This window comes from Herpailurus yagouaroundi, unplaced genomic scaffold, assembly GCF_014898765.1.
Source record: "Herpailurus yagouaroundi ecotype Mexico unplaced genomic scaffold, PumYag 188, whole genome shotgun sequence".
In the NCBI taxonomy this organism is placed as follows: domain Eukaryota; kingdom Metazoa; phylum Chordata; class Mammalia; order Carnivora; family Felidae; genus Herpailurus; species Herpailurus yagouaroundi.
Window position 1 is genome coordinate 28142661 of NW_024412419.1, and position 7044 is coordinate 28149704.

The window sequence follows — 7044 nt, forward strand, 5'->3', positions numbered from 1 at the left end:
TTTCTTTCTTTCTTTCTTTCTTTCTTTCTTTCTTTCTTTCTTTCTTTGCAATACAATAAATTCTTCAAATGAACTCTTAGTGGAAGACTAACATATAAACTGCTGTAGGGAAAGGGTTAGAGCTTCATATTACTGTCTTATTTCTTGCTCCTTCCTTCTATGGTGACCCCAAAGGGACTTCCTAAAAGCCCCCAAAATAGTCATTCTGAGATTGAAGTATAAATGGCTTTCAAATGAGGTGTTTAGTTAAAAATGAATAATCTTTGGGGTGCCTGGGTGGCTCAGTTGGTTGAGCATCAGACTTCAGCTCAGGTGAGGATCTCATGGTTCCTGAGTTCAAGTCACATATTGAGCTCACTGCTGTCAGATCCTCTGTCCCCCTCTCTTTCTGCCCCTCCCCCACTCATGCTTTTTCTCTCTCTCTCTTAAAAATAAATAAACATTTAAAAAATGAAGAATAATCTTATGTCTCACCATCAGAGATTCTCATTACAAACAAAACAAAACAGAACACAAGTATCTCAGGTGATGCCTATTTAAATACTGTCAGGGCTCCACATGTTTTGAAACCAGTAGTATGAAGATAAATTGCCTTTTGTGTTTGCAGCCTGACAGGAAGCTTAAGAATCTGGGTGGATGGAATTATAAAAGGCACTAAGTGTGAAGCAATTATAGGTTAATATGGAGGGAGGCTTTAGTGGTGCCATTAGGGGTCATGACTGGTTAGATCTTTTTACTCATTGCTCTTTCAGACTTGACATCATGGGGCATATTCATGATCATGGCTCCCCTGAGAATTTAAGACTAAATAAAGCAAAACAGAAAACACCTTTATTTTTTATCTTCTTTAGGGAACTCAACCTTTTCTTGTCCCCAGGACAATTCAGACAACTCAAAAGGCAGCTAATTCTTCCCAAACAATGAGTTTTTACCTTATCCCCTTCACTTCCCAGGGGTCATTGCCAATTTAGCCCTTGTACACTAACCTTTTCATCATCCACATGTGTTAACAGTTTCCTAGATACTTGTGTTCAATTATTTATGGGCACTTTATTCTTACTGTAATAACTCCACTCAGTGGGCACTACGGAATCTTTTTGCTTCCTCTCTATTTTGTGCACATACATTTACAAGTAGAATTTTCTCATCACTCGCCCCTTTGCCATCTTTCTTCTAGTTTCCTATATGGACCATGACTGTCAATCATGTACCCCAACCTTAAGGGTAATGTGGTTGGCTCAAATCTGACTGGGAGTCTGATTTTACCTACTGTGACTGAGCTGGTCAGATATATTCCTCAGATGCAAATTTTGGTCTCATGCACTTCTCTGTATTGCAGGGAGGCTGACACCTGTAGGTTACATATCACAGCCTCCATGTCAACTGGCTTCCAACTCTGTTCACCCAAAATAAGCTTTGGTGGCAATATTGAACATCAGCGAGAAAGAACTCCTCTTCCCATTTTAGTTCCAGGGGCATCGCACACTAGGCTGGGACCTTCAGCGACTCCAGATCCCTCCTGATAGGTCTGTCGTATTCTAGTTTCTGCTGTTCCTGGGGTTTAGTAACAATAAACCACTTTCTCCCTTTGTCTCTCCAGCTCTATGGTTGAGTGGCTTTTTGCTGTTGCTAATCTTGGGGTTACTTTGACTTTTCAGCTCCTCCATCACCCATGTAACCAGTTCCCTGAATTAAATTCCCTCTGATATAAATACTTGGAATGGTTTCTGTGTTTCTTACTAAAACCTCAAAGTTATACCTCACTACTCTCATGTTTCTTCCCTTCCCTCTTTCCCGTCCCCTTCATCTCCTTCTCTTCTTCTTTCTCCTCTTTTCCTAGCTCCTCCTCCTTACTTTTGCAGTGAAGGAGCTTCTTAATTTAAGAGGCAAAACTTAAAATCTATTTCAGGTTACCAGTGCACCCAAGTGTGAAGCCTCCTCCTATCCTATCCCACTCTTGGGATTAAACTTCCCTGTTAGAGGAAATTGTTAATTGACTGAAAGGATTTTTTTGATGGTTATAATTATCGTCCGTGACCACTTAAAAATAAGATGCAGAAGACTGATTACAAAGTATTGAATCAGAATCATATGATGATTATGTAGATGGAATAAGAAAGATGGGAAGCCCATATGCTGCTTTATTCATGAGAATCTTGTGTCATTTAGGAGCAGAAGGCAACATGCTGTGAAGCATAAAGTGATAAGAATTGGTGAGATTAGACAGCAGAGATATGGTTTCCAAGGAAATAAGAATTCCTTTGTCTAGAGAAAATCAGATACTTCTCTGAGAACAGGACTTCCTGGAGGGATTCTCAAAAGAGTGTGAGTGTCCTGTAATGGAGACTCCTAATTTCCAGGCTGTGATTTATCCTAGATCTGTGAGCCATACTGACTAGTAGATAGGGCTCCTTGGTAAACTGCCATCTTTACCCATTAATAGAAATATCTTTATTTTGGTAACAGTACAAGGTAGTTAAGGATCATATGGCCTGATCCTTCATTCCTAAAGAATGACCTCCCATTCTTATACAGACACACTAACCTACAAACACACATACACACACATGGGGAAACACACACCAGTAAATCATTTTCATCTGTATAGTTAAGAAAATGGTACCTTCCTCCAGATCAGGATCAATGTCAAGGATCTCTACATCTAGATTTCTACATTTTCGTGATAATCTGAGTTATTGAGTGAAAGGAGAAAGAGCTAGATTGTTATCAGATAGATCAAAGGGGCTTTATGTAAGTAGTACATCTTTACAAGAGAGACCATTGTTAGGCACTTTCTGGATTTGTATTCTGGTTCCTATGTGACCTTACACTAATCATTCAATTTCTTTGAGTTTTGGCTTACTTACTCTTATAAAGAGAATAACTTACTCAATTTATAGAATTATTTTGAGGGTTGAAAAGCACACATTACCTGGCAAGTTGTGAACCCTCAAGATATTTGTTGACGTGGTAGTTTCTATGTTATATGTACAACTCCCAGGATGTGGTCTTGTGTTCAATAACACTAATTTCAATATTGTATATATTCTACATCTATACTGTTCTACAAAGATTCTTGGAGTTTCAGAATGAAGAGCTAAAGAAAACCCTAAAAATACTTAATTTTTGAGGAAGGTGTAAAATTTATTGAACATACTTGTTTGACCAAGGGCAGGTAGGTAAAAAACTAAAGGTTTTCAATAACTGTGGGAGTCTTATTACTGAACTTTGCTATCACCCTTTAGTTCTCTTCAATAAACTATTGATTTCCTGTAAATCAGGAAAAATAGATAGATAGATAAGTCTATCTATTTCCTGTACAACCAGGAAAAATATCAATTTTCTTGGTCAATATTAATCTATCAGTCTTATCTACTGTCAACCCTTTAGTTCTTTGGTTCTGTCCTGATATTTTCTCTACTCACTCACTTCCAGGGGACCTATTTTCTTCCTTCATCGTGTCAGTGGCTTTGCCCTCACTTTTGTTAGAATCGTTCTGTTCCTTTTTTGGATACAAATGTATTAGTACACTCATTTTGAAACCTAAGGTCCACACATTAAAAATTCAGCAACTAATTCTAGGAAAATGGCATCCTGTCCATATTTATTTTACCCTTCTCCTTCCAATGCTGGGCATCTGTCTCTTATGGATCACATAGCTGCTGGGGCAACACACTCTTGGATGCACACAGTGCATTGGGTACTATGGGAATCTAGCTAGTGAGAGCTACTGGGGATCAGGACAGGGATTAAATATTAACACCTAATAGCTCGGGGACAATGATTAGAACTCAGAAAGTCCCTGTGAGAACTTGGCTGAATGATATGTGGGGACTCAGTGAAAAACAGAAGTGTAGGAGCTCTTGTTAAAAAATTGTTAAGAATTTTAGATGGTGATAGCAGAATATTAAACCAAGCATAAGCCTCCCATGACCCCCCCTTTTTTTTGTGCATGAGACCTTTCTGGGTTCAGAGCTCTGTGTAATCACACAGATCACCTACCCATACAGCTGCTCCTGGTAGAGGGGAGGTTTTAAGGAAAGGAAGATGTAAACATCAAAGTTGTGTGATTATGTTAGACTGTCTGGCCCAAGAAATCAAGAAGCTGAACTGATGGGCTGAGGCCTCCTAACCTTGAAGTGGAGGGAGCATGAGAAGACTGAGGAGCAGTGAGGCTTAAGATGGTATCAGGGACTGGCAGCCTGCGTGGTACTGTACCACCAGCCTACTGGGTTTGGTTTCCTCATCTTATTTGACATTGACCTAGAGGTTATAACAGAGAAAAGGAAAAAAACAAAAATAAAGGAAGAGAAGACTGGTGTAACCATTGAAAAAAAGTAAAACTCTTTTTCTTGATAATAGTGCTGTATACCAGAAAACATAAGATATTTTCCCCAAATCTAAGATAACTGATAAGTTAATTTGGTAAAGTGGTTGGGCACAATATAAACATACAAAACCATACTTTCCCTATAGTGTTGTGATTCATTCAGGGAAATGGAACTACCAAGAGCATTATGTGAGAGGAAATTTATTACAGGAACTAAACATTAATTTAGTGTGGGAAGAGTTTGGAAAATAAAAGTCCCAAAGGAAGACTCAAAAGAGCAGAGAAAAATAACTAACTAGCCAAGGTACAGGGAGTAACTCGCTTGCACACCTAGAATATAGGTGTGCCTGGTCTCCCTTGTTGGAACCATGAAGGCAGCTGGTGTAGAAATTCATAGGGGCATCTGGGTGGCTCAGTCGTTTGAGTGTCTGACTTCGGCTCAGGTCATGATTTCACGGTCCGTGAGTTCGAGCCCTGCGTTGGGCTCTGTGCTGACAGCTCAGAGCCTGGAGCCTGTTTCAGATTCTGTGTCTTCCTCTCTCTGTGCCCCTCCCCTGTTCATGCTCTGTGTCTCTCTGTCTCAAATATAAATAAACATTAAAAAAAAAAAAAAGAAATTCATAGAAGATTGCATAGATGCCAGTGGATGATTGTTGGCTCTTCATGGTCACTAACTCTGTGAGTTCATAGTGAAGTGCTGGTGTCAGGTCACTGTCTTTCAGTAGGACCAGTGACCAGGAGGGAGAACTGGGGAAAAGCCAGTGCAAACTGGAAACTGCTTGTGTCTCTATTTACAGCCTAATGACTACTGCCTCATTTCTGCCTCCAAATTTTCGTGCAACTTCACACTTGGCCAACTCCAGCCTGTAACTATACAAGGAAGGTAGTTTGGGGAAACATAGTGCCCAGAAGAGCCAAGTCCAAAATAGAGCAATTGAGCTTAATACCTCAAAAAGGAAATGAGTAAGTATTCTACTCTTAATACCAAAATATCAACACATTGTTTATTTTTTTTTAATTATGTTTATTTTTGAGAGACAGAGACAGAGTGCAAGTAGGGGAGGGGCAGAGAGAGAGAGGAAGACAGAGAATCTAAAGTAGGCTCCAGGCTTTAAGCTGTCAGCACAGAGCCCCATGTGAGGCTTGAACCCATGAACTGTGAGATCATGACCTTAGCTGAAGTTTGATGCTTAACTGACTGAGCCACTCAGGTGCCCAACATATTATTTAGTAATAAATTTAACCATAATGGCATAAGACCTGTATGAGGGGAATTATAAAATCTAAGGATATTAAATAAGATTTGGTCTTGTCTTATAGATTTAATAGTATAAAAATATAAATTCTCCCAAACTTAATATATATATTTAATACATAAACAGTTGGCATCTCAATAGTTTTTTGTTTAATAAAATTATCTTTAAGTTGATCTATAAGAGTAAATCTTCAAGGATACCCTAGGGAAGGATAGTGAGAAGTGACTTGCCTTAGAGATTTAGAAAATTTTACTAAATAGAAAGCTTCTGCTCATAAATAATTATGGTATAACTATAAGAATAGATAAAGTAGAAAACAGGGAAGGTTGAGAGAATCCAAAAGTATATCCTGATATAGATGAGGATTTAATATATGACAATGGCAATATTTTTAGTATAGAAGAAAATAATGGATTATTTAATACCTGTAAATCTAAAGCAATGTATGATTTGATAAAGCACAGCTAGCTGTGCATAAAAAAAGTAAAAATGTCCTCTTTCTTGCTTCATCTAAAATAATCTCAAGTTGGTTTAGATATTTAAATGTAAAAAATAAAATAAAAATCTTGTGAGAAAAACTTAGAAGGCTATGTGAATACTCTAGAGGCAAACAGAGGCTCTAATTCTAACACTCAGAACCTATAAAAGAAAAATGAAAAACAATTGAGTATATATAATTAAAAAATTATTATGACAAAGATAGCTTAAATGAAATGAATAAACCAACATTATATTTGGGGGAACAACTTGTAAAACAGAGGAAAAAGCTAGTAACTGCCATACAAAGGACTCAAAAATTGATAATAAGGATGTAAGTGATAGAAAAGTAGCAGTCAATATGGAGAAAATATAACAGTGAAAATCTGCATGGTCAACAACACATACAAAATGCACAAAAACAGTAGTCAGGAAAAGATAAAGTAATAGATTTCACTTTTTACTCTTTGGATTGGCACATATTAAAATGAACATAAAATCTCTTCCCCCCCCCGGGGTGGGAAAAGTGGCATGCTTATAAAAGAAATATGAAAACAGTCTCCCACCATCTGTAAAAAAGCATGTGTAACCGAGTATACCCAGTAATATCTTTCCTGATAATCTATTCTATATAAAGAAAACTTTAGTTCCATAAGGATTAGCTACAAGGTTGTTTACATCAACATTGTTCAGAATGGGTGAAAAATCCATAAGTGAGTTTTAAGCTTCCAAACCACTAAAAAGAATGAATGAGAACAATGAATGAGAACTTGCAAAAGATTTCTGTGAAATGACATGGAAAAAGCAATAGCTAAAATATCATGTACCATTTCAGTTTTGTAATATATTGCTAAAGCCTGTATATGGTTACATGTATATATTCATTTGTACATCGATATGTTTTATAGATAGATGATAGATAGATAGATGATAGAATATGGATATATTCTATCTAATGGATAGAATATCTATATCTATATC